The 15,287-nt window shown below is 39.5% G+C and overlaps 1 non-coding gene across 1 annotated transcript; it reads right to left on the minus strand.

The window, feature by feature from the left end:
• Positions 1-4,211: 4,211 nt before the first annotated feature.
• On the minus strand, positions 4,212-4,375 carry LOC118642995. Its single transcript, XR_004961897.1, has one exon. It is a non-coding gene; the product is annotated as a U1 spliceosomal RNA (small nuclear RNA).
• Between the last annotated feature and the right edge of the window lie 10,912 nt (positions 4,376-15,287).

Raw genomic sequence — 15,287 nt, forward strand, 5'->3', positions numbered from 1 at the left:
CTTCAATAGAATCTACTATTGATTAAAAAGGTACTTCTTTCTTTCCAGGTCAGCTCAGACTAAATTTGAATCATGAAAAATCTTAGTCTATACATTTATTGAGTTTTTCAATTATCAAATATAAAACTCTTTTTATAAATATGAAGGGAATTAGTAGTAATTAACCACGAACATCCACATGTTCTAGGGAAATAAGTCAAATGTGTAACTCTATTCTTTGCTGAAGCATGTCACTTGCTGAACTGATGTCTTGGTGTCTGGGGATGGGGGTCTATAGTCCCATGGGGATGTTTCATCTGCAGAGAACCAGAGAGGAGGCTCCCAAGAAAGGCGATCTTGATTTTGTCCTTTCATTTCTAAAAGCCTTTCACCATTAAGAAATTGAACACGTGTCAGACATTCATTTATAATTGTTCATTGACTTTATCATTTCATCTATAAAATGTTTTACATTAACAAAAATTATATTAAGGAAAAAGTAACATATCTTACACACTTATATATGTTTTCTTTCTATTATAAATGTAAATGATATAAAGTTTTTCAAAAATGCTAATGAATTCATTGTTTAATTTATGCTTATATTTATTGACTAATAGCTTACAAAATATAGGCCACACCAGTTTTAAAATCCAGGAGTACTCTAAAAACTCTAGTTGGGGTTTTAGTCTGTTTTCTTTTTCTCCCAACTACCTTCTACTGGAGTTTACTTTCTTGCAGATATAATTGGAATGGTTACTCTATCTATTTTCTTGTGGTAGAAGTACAAAAATGTTTTCTTTTTCACATAGCTTCTCTTGTTTATTCCAGCGTCTGTCTTGCCAGGGCAGAAATGTTGGCTCAGATAAATTGAGGAATGTAGACAGAATGGAGCATGAGCTAAGTTGCTTTGAAGTGCTTAAAAATGTATCATCTCAATTAAATGCCCAAGAATGTTATTTGAAAAGAAAGGCCACATAGATTTTGTACCATGATTAATGGGTACATTCTAGCTGTAGTCTGAAACTCTCCAGCTACAAAGTATTTTGATTTAAAAGGGTATTTTATAGAAACTACCTGTAAGTATTTTATAGGTATTTTATTAATTTAAAATCCCAAGTTTTCTCCTCCATCTACCATTATCTAGCTGGACGACAAGTCAGGCTATGTTTCTGAATTTCAGCCTCTGTCTCTGAGGAGGGGACAGTCTTCGGCTCTCAGAGCCCCTGAAAGCATCAAAGAGTGTCTGTGAAGTTCTGGTAGAAGGTTTCACATTCAGAGCACTTCGGTGTGAACTTGCCTTCTTTACTCTCATTACTTTAGTTGTTATTAAAAAAACAGCAACCCTTATTCACGTAAATCCTCAGATTTTCATAATATTATGATCAGGTATATTCAATTAACAATGATAGAAACCTTTGGGAATTATCAACAGCAAGGAAATAAAGGTAAAGTAAAAAAGAATATAAACTTTTATACTGTTGTAAGTAATCATTAATAATTATTAAATAAAAAGTATTGTAAATAATTATGAATAGTTATTAAATAATTATAAATATGAAACATGTTGAAAATTACAACACATGAAAGGAGAAAAAAATCTTGAATATTTCTGCTGGGTAAATAGAATTGCTTCTCAATATCAATTAAGACAAAGTCTTCTTCAAAAGTTAAACAGACATATTAAAGTATAGAAATAAATGTCGAACTAGATATATTGAGGGTATTCCAAATACAGAAATAACATTGTTGGTATTTTGAAAATTTTCTCCTATATTGAAATTTCACACACCAGGCAAAATGCTTGTTCAAAGGCAATGACCAAGAATACATGTAACTGAGGGTCCAGAAGAAGAGAGAATTCTTAGAGAAGCCCCAGCTATCCAGATGCCTCTGAGAGGGGATGCCCACTCCATTTCCCCTTCTCCCAAAGCCACTGCATACAGGGTGCAGGTTGCACACTGCATAATTCTAAGGGGGTGGTACATGGACAGAACACCTTGGGTGGCTGCACGTGGCCACCCTAGCCCTTACCTGAATGCAGGAAAACTCATTGAGTTCTTCAAAGCCTCACAAACATACGGAATGCCAGTCTTCATTTTGGACTGCATTCTGTCCTTCCTGAAAAGGGTTAAGCCTGGCATTTGAGCTTAAGTTCCCCTTAAAGAGAGCCTGAGGTAAGGGCTTAGACTACAATTCATTGTGGAGATGACTGCACGGTGTCAGGCGGGGGGATGAGTGGAGGAGGCTGGGAAGAAGGAAGCCCTATCAAGGTTCACTATGGCTGTGACACCCCATTCCCCCAGGACTGCTGAGAGGATGCAGATGCTTCCGACAAGTGTCCTTTCCTGGGATCCCTGTTGGCTGAGGTTAGCCCTGGGTGAACTTCTGAGGCTGCAGAGGAGTCTGAAGAGAATAAGAAGTGAGACAAGTGCTCGAGATGGGTGCTGCATTCTGAGTGTGAGCCCGCAGGGATGGTCCCCCGTGGCTGCAGCTGAAATCCCAAGTGACTGAGGGGATGAGCTTTGTTTTGTGTTAGGCGTTTTTAGTTGTATAGTTACTACTCAACCTGCAAGTCAATCCTGGCCACTGAGAGATGAGGTGCTCCTGGAAATGTGCCCTTGCTCCTAGGAGACCTGGGAAAGGAGGACTTTTTTCCACCTTTGGATGCTTGTGTGTTTGGGGGTGTGAAGCTGGAGTTGCAGGTGCCTACTTCCTGCCAGCCAGGGCAGGGACGAGGGACCTGGCTCAGGAGGAGAGGGGGCAAGGGCACAGTGGAGAGGCAGAGCTGGCCATCCTGCCCCGGAGCTACTGTTCATCTGAAGTGCCCCATGATTTCAGCCTGTTTGGGCCCAAACCATCCTAACTGCTATGTCTGCTCCCTCCCCCTCATTCACCACTCTCTTCCTCAACAGCTCTTCAAATCACAGATCCTCAAGGCTAGGGGACAATGGGCATGGGAACCCCTTCCCAGCTTTCTCCCCTTCCTGTCTACTATGAGGTTTATGATTTGGGGAAACTTATTCACATGCAAATTAGAAGAAGTAGTCTTTCTTAATGATTGGTTTATACTTGTATATGATATCTGGTTGAGATGTCTTAAGGATTTTCATGAGATAGGTTACCACCAAAGCAACAAATGATATTGACCTTCATCAAAAAGATCATGAAACAAAGTCTGTAACTGCACAGTTGTATTTGATGCTTTCACTTGTATTTCCAAATAGTCCCCTGCAAGGAAAATGATCCATGATTATCCTGGAAGAAACATGACAATCCATCTTCATAAGAATGAAAATGCAAAATTTACTTTCAGTTTTTTAAAACATGTCTGTGAAAAGCTTGTAAATAGGAAAGATGGTCATAACGGAAAGGTCAAATTTTGTTAAAACAACTTGGAGCACCTTGAGAAAGGTAATATTAGTACACATGATCATGCAGTATAGCAGATGGCCACAAAAGTATACATTTTCTAAAATTTAGCTTCAGAACTTTTGTACAATCAAGTGTAAAAATTATTCATGACACAGATGGGAAGGAAAGAAAAATGATGGATTATAGGGATTAGTCCATCAAAGGTCTGCTTCCAGGACATATAAATAACCATTTACAATCTCCAGAAATTACACTTGGAATCGGAGAACTGAAAAATTTTATGAAAATGTTTATTCATAGTATTGGGAGACTATGCTATAAGTGTCATTGGCTTTAAAAAAAAAGGATATATTCTATCTTATATATCTGCCTAGAATAATTCAATTGTGGTAATTGCAAAGAGTTTCCAGCAAAACAGAGGTTTATTGCTGTAAAAGTGAAGTGTGTGTGAAGTGTGCATGTATTTAATAAATTTCATGAAAAAAAGAAAAATCCCCAACAACCAAAATCTCCCAAATTTACCTAAGGAAAACAAACAAGTAGAAATTGCGATCTTGAGTTTCAGCTAAATGATTGTGAGTTTGAAATTTTGTTTCACAGGCTGATTGAGATTAAGCAACATGCATAACAAACAGTCCCTGTTTTTAAAGATGCCAGATTCTTAATCATTAAAAAAATGAGTAACTAAATTTACTCTTCTAAGATTAAAGCTTTGATAGAAAATAAAATATTACAGCAGGCTCTTTCCAACATACTTCCTGTCAACTTCAGTACTTTATTGTAACACTTCTGAGAATTCTGGGTTAATTACCCAGAGAACATTCTACAAGACATCCCCCCCCCCTTTTCTCTCTTAAAAAGGGAGAATGCGAACACAGTCCCCCACTACCACTAATTGTGCAGTCGAGTTTCCCATATTTGGGGAGATCGCAGGGGTCAGCACATCTGGAGTGCAATGGACAAGCCACCCCCAGGGAACACCTCCTTCGTGATCATGGTATCTCCCCTGCCAGGTATGTATGCAAGCCATTTTAAAATTTTATTTTATGACCCACCAAACTGGGTACTTGTTTTTGGACAATTTCTGAAGCTCACCTTGCTCATTTCTGAATGAACCAGGTACTTGCCTCTATGATTAGAAAAGTGAGTTCTCCTGGAGCAATATTGCTAGCTCGTATTTCTTTAAAAGCATTAATTGATGTATCCTCTTTTTACTAATGCCTTTCTCTCCATTGTTGTTTTAATTTAACCTTCCCTTTCTAACTTTTAAAAGAGAAGATTTAAGTCATTCACTGAAGACCTTCCTTCTTTTCTCATATAAAAATTGTACGCAATAAATTTCCCTCTGCTTTAGCTACATACATTACACAACTTTTGATGTATTGTGATTCCTTCATCCTAAGGATTATTAATAAACATGCTGTTCAATGTCTAAATATTTGGAGATTTTTTTCAGTATGTCCCTGTTATTGATTTATATTTTAATTGTTCAATTAAAAATAATAACAAATTTAATTAGTATAATGAATTACTTAAATAATTGGGTCAGAGATACAAACGTATGATTTTTATTCTCTTAAAATTAATCAAACCTGCTTTGTAGCCCATAATATGGCCCATATCATCTGAAGAGAATGGATATTCTGCTTTTTGGGGGTGAAATTTCTATAAATGTCATAGAGTTCAAGTTGGTTGATAGCATTGTTCATGTTCTTTATATCCCTGCTGATCTCCTACTTGTTCTACCAGTTATGGACAAGAGTGTTGAACTCTCCAACTATGATTGTGGGTTTGTCTGATTCTTTTTTTAAAAAAAACTTTTTTTTTCATTTATTGGTTTTAGAGAGAGAGGAAGGGAGAGGGAGAGAGAGATAGAAACATCAATAAAAGAGAACATCAATTGGCTGCCTCCTGCCAGCCCCCCACTGGGGATTTGGCCCACAGCCTGGGCATGTGCCCTGACCAGTAATCGAACCGGTGACCTCTTCGTGTATGAGTTGATGCTCAACCACTGAGCCACACTGGCTGAACTAATTATAATCATCTTTTAAAGGCCCCACTTCCTGATACCATCACATTGGGCAGTAGGGTTTCAAGACATGACTTTGGGGGTGACACAAGCATTCAGTCTATAAGAGAAAGGGGGAAGAAGGGGGTGATTGTTCTCCATGTCCTTCCAACTCACTTACCTCCCTATCTCAGGTTACACAGGTACACTTCAGTTTTTCAAAATAGAAACAGGAAGTACATATCTGAGATACAGTACATTCCTACCCTGTGATGCATAGTAAGTCTGATAGTCAAATGCTATTTCTTGTTATCTTTCCTGGAAGATGGTATGGCTACACAGGTATTTAGTGTGATGTCAATGCACACAGGATCTTGAAATGCAGACAGGATTATCTGAAGAGACACAAGGATTGGTTTTTTGTTTGATGTCAGCCACAAATGAGAAACTTTCTCTTCAGATTCCAAAGGAAATTTGTTTCTTCTTTGTTAACAGCAGCAATGAAGTCTGAGTCCTAAATGTGCTCTCATTTCCTCTGAGCACTTCAACCTTTTCTCAGGGAGCCCTTTATCACAATTACTGCTCTTGGTTTAATAATGCAGCAACCAAATCAGACTTAGTTGAAATGAGATACAGTAGTTCTCTCAAGCCCTACTTGTGTCTTTCTGGCAACTGGCTGAGCTCACTCTATGACTTGTTAGTGATGGGCACTGCATTGAAGTACAAGGGCTAGACCCTCGAGGGTGCTGGTCCATGGCTGTCCAGTGCAGGCCACTAAGGGCTTCTTCCACCCAGCAGGACATGCTCTAGTAGACATCTCTGGTGATTCTAACCTCTAGTCCAGGTTGGACATTATGTAATTTAAGCAACACCAACATTCAGGACATTTTTACTGTATATTATGAATAAATTATCAAGCTTTGATCATTAATATTAAATAATAGATGTGCAGTTTATAGAAGTCTGAGCTTACTGTGTAGTTGGTCACTTATAAATTGTTATGCCCTTTTCTTTCTCTGAATTGTTTTCATGTTCAATATGTTTAAATTAGTTTTTAATTGTGTCAACATAGATGCTGTATCAGATTCAGATTAATTAGAACCAGGCAATGAGTTTATCTTCAGTCACCAGCACCAGCATTCTCTGCTGCTTCCTAAGAGGGACATAGATGTATATTGTTGGTCTTAACAATCTGGCATGGAAAGAGAGAGCTGAAATCAAGCTGTGCCTTAAAAATTCTTTTTTAAGAACAACTTTCTGAGAGCAAGCATGTAATAGCAAATTCAAGAGACCACTGAAAAAAATGTAAGCTCAAACTCTTCAATTTATTACTTGTGTCTGGTAGAATAAACTTTATTTCCAAAAATCTGACAGATGAAAATTTTGATACACGATATGCTTTAACAAGACCCAAAGAAACTTTTAAACAGGAGCTAAAATCTTATGTAAAATGATGGATCAATAGAATTGAAAGTAAATTCACACTTTAGCTCAACACTCACAGCGTACTGAGAAAGGTTCATCCACCCCAATGCCTTAACATTTCTAGTGACTGCAGCTCTTGTCACAGACAACCTGCTAATGACAAGACCTGAAACAACAATGTAGCAACATAGAGAATTGTGGGAATTAAAAACCTGCTCTTTTCAAAACTTAATTGTAAATAGTATGTCTAATTATTTTAAGTCAAAACATCTTTGTCATGCCCACTCTGAGTAACTTCATTTCAGGAATAAAGATTTAAAAAATTAAAAAAAGCAAAGAACATAAAATTTCTTGAAGCAGATTGCTTATCATACATTAGCAAATGGAAAACTTGTCAATGGATAAGTAAGTCATCATTGAAACATATCATCAAAAAGTTCATATCAGTTTTATTAAAATAGAGATGTGGTGTACTGTTTGGAAATTAGGGAGAGAGAATGATGTTGGTTGAAATGTTGAAAAAAATTATTTATTATTATAATTATTCATCAGTTCAATAAATGTGCCTCTTTTTTCCCAGGAGGTAATGGTGCAGAAGGACCCAGTCAATAATGGTCCTTCATTGCCCGGGTGCAATGTATTCATTCATTGGGTGGTGGATAGAACAAGTTCAGATTCAAATGCTTGTGATACAGGCAATGCACGTTTTATATCCTTCAACTGGAACTGTACCAGCAGTTCAGGACACATTCATCGGCAGGTAAGAGAAAGCCCACCCAGGAGGGGCTTACCCCTTAAGAACACACTGTTTATTTAACAAGAAGACAAATGGTTCTCTGTTGACTGGGCATCCCCATGATAATGGGACCTGAGTCAGAGTCTCTGATTCTCCTGCATTTTGATTATAGTTGCAAAGTGCTTCCACAATGCCACAGAGGATATCTCAGGGCAAAAAGCAGAGCTCCTCTATTTTATAGAGAAGGAGATGTCGTTCCACAAACCCTCAGCATGTTGCCCCTCACATTCTGTGTGACTGGGCCACAGGGCCCCTCCCAGTGGTAGGGTATTGAGAAAGAGGGTACCTGACTCTCTGGCTGCCCTGCTTGGAAGCAGGTGCGGGAGGAAAGGGTTAGGACTGGTTGGTAGGTAGTCATCCCTACAGTAATGCAGTCAAGCCAGGGGGGTTTTTTAGTGAAATTAGTTTCTTGAGAATAGCAGGGCACACCACTATGCTTGGATGAAAATGGAAACTGGATTCCCTGAACTGTTGAAACATATACTGCTGATTTCCCCTTCCTGAAGCTGTTCTGCCTCTGACCATCCATCTCTCCATCTATGTAGCTCAAGATCCATCATCCTCAGAGTGTAAAATCCTTCTTATTATTTTACTTGTCCCTTGCTTGCCGGTCCTTCCTTGCCTGTCTCTAATTTTTTTTTTTTTCATTCCTTGCTTTGCTGAGACTTTTTGATTTATTCGATCACTGGAGGTCTCTATGAGGAAGCGGTGGATATTTATTTACCCATATATTTCAGAAACTCTGGGCAGGGCTGCCATGTCGGGCAACTTTAGGAGAGCTATTAATTTCCATGTGCCATGCATAGCCTGTGTGGCTGGAGGTGGTGGCACTAAATTTAGGCCACAGAGGAGTGGCTTCATTGAGAAGATACAATTTTAAATTTCTCTTTCGAAAAGAAATTTATTTTCAGCATCATCAACCATTGCCTCTACCTTGTCTTAAGTCTTTATTACATCTCCCTTGAACATTGCAATGGCCTCCTAACTGATCTTCCTGTCACTGATTCTTCCTCCCTGCAAAGATCTATATAAATAACCCTGGACCTGAGCTCACCACATACCTTTAGTGGCTCCCCTTTGTATAAAAAATAACATCTAAACTTATTTGTGTGGCACTGAGGTGGTATTTCAGATTCTGGGTCAATATTACTTAGGCCCCATCACCATCTGGCTCCAGCCAAGCTGGTCTACTTATTCTTCCCCTCCTGTCATCTGAGATTTCCCATCTCTGCTTCTTTACTCATCCCCTGCTCCTGGAGTAACGTCCTGCCCAGTTGTCAGCAGAAATCCTTCCCATTGCTAGTGAACGGCGGACATGTTCCCTGGCTAGCATGCACCCTTGGTTCTTGGGAGAGTGGCACCCCAATTGTGTGGGGACGACTACATAGCTATAGTCATGTGCTGCTGGAGTGACATTCAAACAAGGTGAGATGTCCTTTCTTGGTCAGGGTGGCACCCAAGCCAGGCCAGCCACTCCATGCCCTTGAGCAGAGAGATTCTGCATTGCTCAAATCCTTCCTGCACATTCCTTTTGTTTTGTTTTGTTTTGTTTCTTGGCCAGAGTGGCATTTTGTGTATTGCAATCAGAAGCCCTCCCTAATACCACAACTGAAGACCCCAGTAGGATATCATTTCTTGGAGAGTCTCCTGCCGCTCTGGCTTTGCCCACAGCATATGCATCACTTTCAACATGACCTGTGGTTTTCATTGTATTCATTGGCCTTTCCTGTCTTGCTGTGACTCTACTCATTTCTGGGTCTATCACCCAGCACACTAGACCCACCATGTAGTAACAAAACTTCAATGCCCCTGCTCTGTCCTCTGCTTTTACAAGTCCTTCTCTTTTCTCTTCCTGCAGCTTTGTAGCTCTGACCCAGAGGTCCAAACTCTGTTAAGTTCCTCCTGCATCTCGCTGGGCAACTCCATCACCCCTATACAAAACATCTGGATCTGGAGCCCAGGGTCAGGACCACTAAGCACTGAGCAGGACAATAAGTGGGCTGCCAATTAGAATGGGCTGCTTCACCTACATAGGTTATAATTGTTCACCAGGAAATCACACCATAAACTTGGTTGATCCAGTGAGTGAATTGAAAAGGGTCTCCAGGATAAGAAGATGAAGCTCAGTAGCCCTGTGGGGACACAGTGCTCTCTCCAGGGTCATGCTGGGTCTCATGCTCACGGGGATTTCCAGAGCCCACCCAAAGTGGGTAATGGGGCTTCTGGCATCCTGCCAGCCCTGCGTAGGCTGACTCTAGAACTGCTCAGACCGCAGTCCATGGGTCAGTCTTCTAGTTTGAAGGTCTGGAGAAAAGTAGGGCCTGATGGCTAGAAAGAAATAAGATAATGTGATTTGTTTGCTTTTTGGAATATTCAGAGAAAATTTAATATATGAATCAATGTTCATGGTGAAACATTTAGCAAAAAATAAAGCACAATATGTACAATACATAGTTAATTTTGAAACAAAGATATATGCATGTATGAAATTGTTTTTTTAGGACCTCATAAAATCTCCTCCAGTTGTACCTAGGGGTCCTCAGGGAGGTCTTACTTGCATTTCAAACAAATCCTCTTGTAGTAACCATTGGGTCTGTGGTTTAAAAAGGGTTTTTATAGACTATATATATAAATTTAGCATAGACAACTGTGAAAGTGCTACAAAAAAGCATTGCATAGCCACATCAATGAGCAAAAGTATAATGTTCTGTGTTATAACTCTTCCCTCTTTATAGCTTCCTTAAAGTGAGATCCAACTCCTGGACTTTTTCTCATCAATTTCTGATTTGTGTCCCATATATCATCCTTTGTTCTATTCACGAATTCTCAAAAAAGCATATAAGCCAATGCTTCCTTAGGCACAATTTCCTCCAACAAGGGGGCTGGGGACAGTTTTAATAAAACATTTATTCAGGCCAGTGAGCTGCTCCTGGTGCAGGCAGCACTTCCAGGAATGGATGTTGAAGACCTAAGTACGGCCTCAACTTTGTGCTGTAATTCTGTAGCAATCTCTAAAGATTTATCAGGCTTAGTTCTAATATCATGCAGGAAAATAAATACCCATTTTCTTCTGGTCAATATTAACCAAAAGAAAATAAACAACCCGTCTCAACACTCAAGGAGTTCTTCCTGCAATAACACTTTGATTAAAGCTCAAGTCCTTGTAATGGGACCAGACGTAAACATGGGCTTAAATCATTTGAACAGAGAGTGCTTAGATCTGATCTCGTTTTCATCATTTCTCCTGCCCCCCATCTTGTCAGTGAAGACAGCGGCTCACTGGCACTAAGGTGATGGAGAAAAATGGTTCTGAACAATAGCAGCTGAAATTGATTGAGTTACTAACATAGTTCTGAACCGTGCAGGGCAATTCCCATAGATTTTCTTCTCTTTTAACAACAGTTCTGCAAAGTAGATATTGTTAGACCCACTTAAAAAATAAGGAACTGGATGTTGAGAAAGTTAGATAACTTGCCAAATAGCCCTGGCTGAGCCAGGCTACAAAATGGGCTCTCTGGGCTTCTTCTCTGGATGTATGTTCTGTGTCCTGTGTCCAAAACCTCTTTTCCTGGGGGCTCCCGGCTTCTCCACAGTGGATGAGGAGGTGAAGACATGCAACCAGCGATGTGCTCATAAACCAGGTCTATGGAAAAAATAAAAATAAAAAGAGAGGGGTAGCCCAGGGAGTAGCAGATATGCCTCCTTGTTCGGGTGTAATTGTTTGGCAACACATGTACATTACCGGTGGATGGACTCAGAGGGCCAGTGAGAAAGCTGACCCTGGTGAAGAAAAGGAGCATCTCCCTTAAAGCCCCGTGGATGGGCTGGGTGCCCTGGATGACAGGGCTAGGATCCACAGGAGACAGCAGCCACTTCTCATCCTCCTCCACTTTCAGACCCTACCCATGGATCTCCCTGGAAAACACCACCACTGTCTTCTGAAAACCAGCCCCTCGTCTGTCTGTTACACCAGATGCCGACTTTAGGGTAAAAATGGAGGGATGTTAATTCAGGATTCAGATTTAAGTTTAATTATTGCTGTGTCATTAGTTTAAAAATCATGTTCTGTCAATAATCTTTGTCAATATTACCAGAAAATATGGAACTTCCCTCTAAAGATAAGGAGGGAGAATACATCATGCAAAAGGCAATAACAAGTTTCATTTCATTTCTCAAAACAATCTATAATAGTGACTCAATTGCCAAGTTTGATTCTTTTGCCTGAGGATTATTGTCATTTGTAAGTAAATGAATTGTATCTCTTTTCAAATGATTTGTCCGCAGAAGACTTGACATGTCAAATAGGGTTTTGTGGAGGGCTGGTTATGTTGTTAACGCTGGGAGAAGTCCTAAATGGTTAAATTAGATAGCGTTAGATAGATGATAGATGATAGATAGATGATAGATAGATAGATAGATAGATAGATAGATAGATAGATAGATGATAGATAGATGATAGATGATAGATAGATAGATAGATAGATAGATAGATAGATAGATAGATAGATAGATAGATGATAGATAGATAGATAGATGATAGATAGATAGATAGATAGATAGATAGATAGATAGATAGAGATATAGGAACATAATTGATTTGCTTCCGCATTAGCTCTTTTCCTTTAATATGTTTATCAGTCTAGTACATTTATTCTTTAAAAGTTGTGCTTCCTTAGAATTCCTCACCTTCCATAAAATGTGCCCTATAATGGGTAATATGTATCCCTTGTGGTGTCTTTAGGTTACAGGTGTTTGTAGTTATTATTATTTAATTTCTTAATTATGTGCCTCTTTTCTTAAGTGCTCTGTGGTTTACTCTCCTTAAGTATCCGGGTTAATGAGGCACTTTCCCTTTGAGATTGCTGTTATTCTAAGGAGCAGTTCTCTTACTGGGTCAGGATGTCTCAATCAGCTTTCACATTAAGGTAAGAAATGGAGCCCTCTGGGTGGGAGGCTCTGTAAAGTCCTCTGCTGGGTTTCTAGAGAGCAGTGACTTTCAACTGGTGAGCCACAAGAAATTCCCAAACATAAAATACCTGACTATTTAGTCAGGGGCACTGACCTCTTTTCCCTTAAGTTGTCAAATAAAAAAATGACATCAGCCAACACAACTAACCTAACTTGAACCATAAATATATAGATCATATAAAAGAGTTGCATGTTATTGGTCACCTCACATAATCAGGTTGTGTCTAATTGGTTAATTCTTGGTACCAGAAATTTTCATATACAAATATAGGCAGCTGATATTTTAGAAAGTCACGGAGTGGTAGGAGGAGGGTCATCTTTAATACTTTCAACAGTCAAGTTAAAGAAGAGTCACTTTGGAGTAAAAGGGGTAGGTAATTACTATTATTATTATTTTGTCAGCTTGGCAAACAATGTAATATGTTTTTTGGTGTGCCACAGAATTGTAGTAATTAGGATGTGTGTGCTATGAGATGAAAAAGTCGGAAATCACTGAGATAGAGCATTGAGAATGATGTGTGGAAGGCCTGCCTGGTGTTTTCCCTCTGAGCCACTCTGCTACCTCATACTCTGACTGAGCATCCCAGTCCTTAGAGGTGGAGCTGAGAAAATAGTGTGAATTAGGTTTAGAGTTCGTCCCGATCATTGCTCCCTCAGAGTTGTGCAGCTGTCCCTGAGGCCCCAGCAGACTCTGTCAGTAAAAGTGGTACCTTCCCTAGCTCTGAGCCAAGAGGGCTTAGAACAAATAGAATCATCTCAGAATGAACCCACTGTTTGATGTGTTATTCCTTCCTATCGTACAAATCTTAGGCTATAAATAGTGATAAGGTCTGAAATTTCAGTGTCAGGTGAACTGGGAGATTTATTTATTTATTTATTTATTTACTTTACATAGAAAAACATCAGCAACCATAATGGTGGTTGCTAACACCTCATGTAAATGCAACTCAGCTCAAAAAAGCCTCTCTCGCCTGGCTGGTGTGGCTCAGTGGTTGAGCATCGACCCATGCACCAAGAGGTCACCCGTTCAATTCTCCATCAGGACACATGCCCAGGTTGTGGGCCCAATCCCCAGTGGGGGGCATGCAGGAGGTGGCCAATAGACGTTCTCTCTCATCAATGTGTCTATCTCTCTCATCCTCTCCCTTCCTCTCTAAAATCAATAAAGAAAAATAAAACAAGCCTCTCTCATCTCTCTCTCTCTCTCTCTCTCTCTCTCTCTATCTCTCTCTCTATATATATATATATATATATATATATATATATTCCCTTTACTTTTTTAAAAATTTATGTATTGAATTTATTGGGATGACAATGGTTAATAAAATTATACAGGTTTCAGGTATATGATTCTATAGCACATCATTCATAGATCGTATTATGTGTTTACCACCCCAAGTCAAGTCTCCTCCCACCATCGTTTACACTCTTCTACCCTTCCCACCCCCTTTCCCTCTAATACGTACCATACTGTTGTCTGTCTATGAGATTTTTGGTTTTGTTTTTGTAATTTTTTTCTTAATTCCTTTGGATGATTCTTAAAATCTTTCTCCTTGCTCCCCTTCACTCCCAGTCCTCACTCCAACCCAACACATATTTAATGAGTCACTGGGTCATATGAGAAACTATAACATAACAAACCTGTGGATTCAGCCACACAGCAGTGTGGACTCAAAGCAGCAGCGCTGACAAGAAAACGGGCTCCGTCAAGTTCACTTCATGTAGGAGTAACCCTGTTCCACCCCTCCTCTCCCTGGGTTTCTTCCTTCCTTCCCCACTCTTCACAACATCTTTCTCACGGTTCCCCTTCTGCAAGGAGTTATCTTTTTCATATTTAGTGGGAGGAGATAGAACCTCGTCTTCATCTTCAGCTTCATCTATTTGCAAAATCTCAGAGCCCTGCCTAGGAGTTCCCATCTTCTGCCTCTGGGGCTTTATTTTAAGAAAGCGGCCTCTAATTTAGATTATGCTATAGGTTTGTTAAGAGACTGTTAAAATTAAATAATCTGCACTTTTAAATTTCTTATTAAAATGTGCACAGTTGTAACACCACTCCCCTATATTTTCACAATTAAAAGTAAAATAGAAAAAAAGTCTCCAAAAGAAATTTCATTTTCTTTGCTTGGAATTTATAAACTGTGTAAAGACATCTAAAACATCTTCCTTCTGATGAGAGTTACCTGCCTATTCATGGTATACGCAGGTCTTCACTGGATAAGCACACCTCACACTGCAAACAATCCTGACTGCCACGTTCGATGGGCTATCTGATGCATGAATTCCAACAAACTGCTGGAAAACTGATGGCAACAGGTTCTTTGCTCTAGTGCTGTGTGTGTGTGTGTGTGTGTGTGTGTGTATGTGTGTGTGTGTGTGTGTGTTTAGGATTAAGTACATTGTTCTTCTAGGCTTTGGCCCTTTAACTAAAATTGCCTCTCCTCATCCCATAGTTAAGAAACCTCTCATTTCTGAGCCTAAGATGGCATCAAAGCAGCCACCTTCAGCCCTTGTGGTTTCCAGAAACTCACACTACTGGGATCCCCTGGCCCTCCAGCTTTGATTAGCATCCTATTTACTCTACTGGCCTCTGCCATTCCAGTCTGGTTGGACAGTTCAAGGACTTTCTGTAAGCTTTAAACAAGATGTTTAAAGACAAGCATTAGTGTTTGTCTTGCTGAAGTTGTCTAGTTTTAGTTATCTACAGTCATTCATCTTATAAACATTTTGATCAATAAC

This window comes from Molossus molossus, unplaced genomic scaffold (genome assembly GCF_014108415.1).
Source record: "Molossus molossus isolate mMolMol1 unplaced genomic scaffold, mMolMol1.p scaffold_m16_p_3, whole genome shotgun sequence".
Lineage (NCBI taxonomy): Eukaryota > Metazoa > Chordata > Mammalia > Chiroptera > Molossidae > Molossus > Molossus molossus.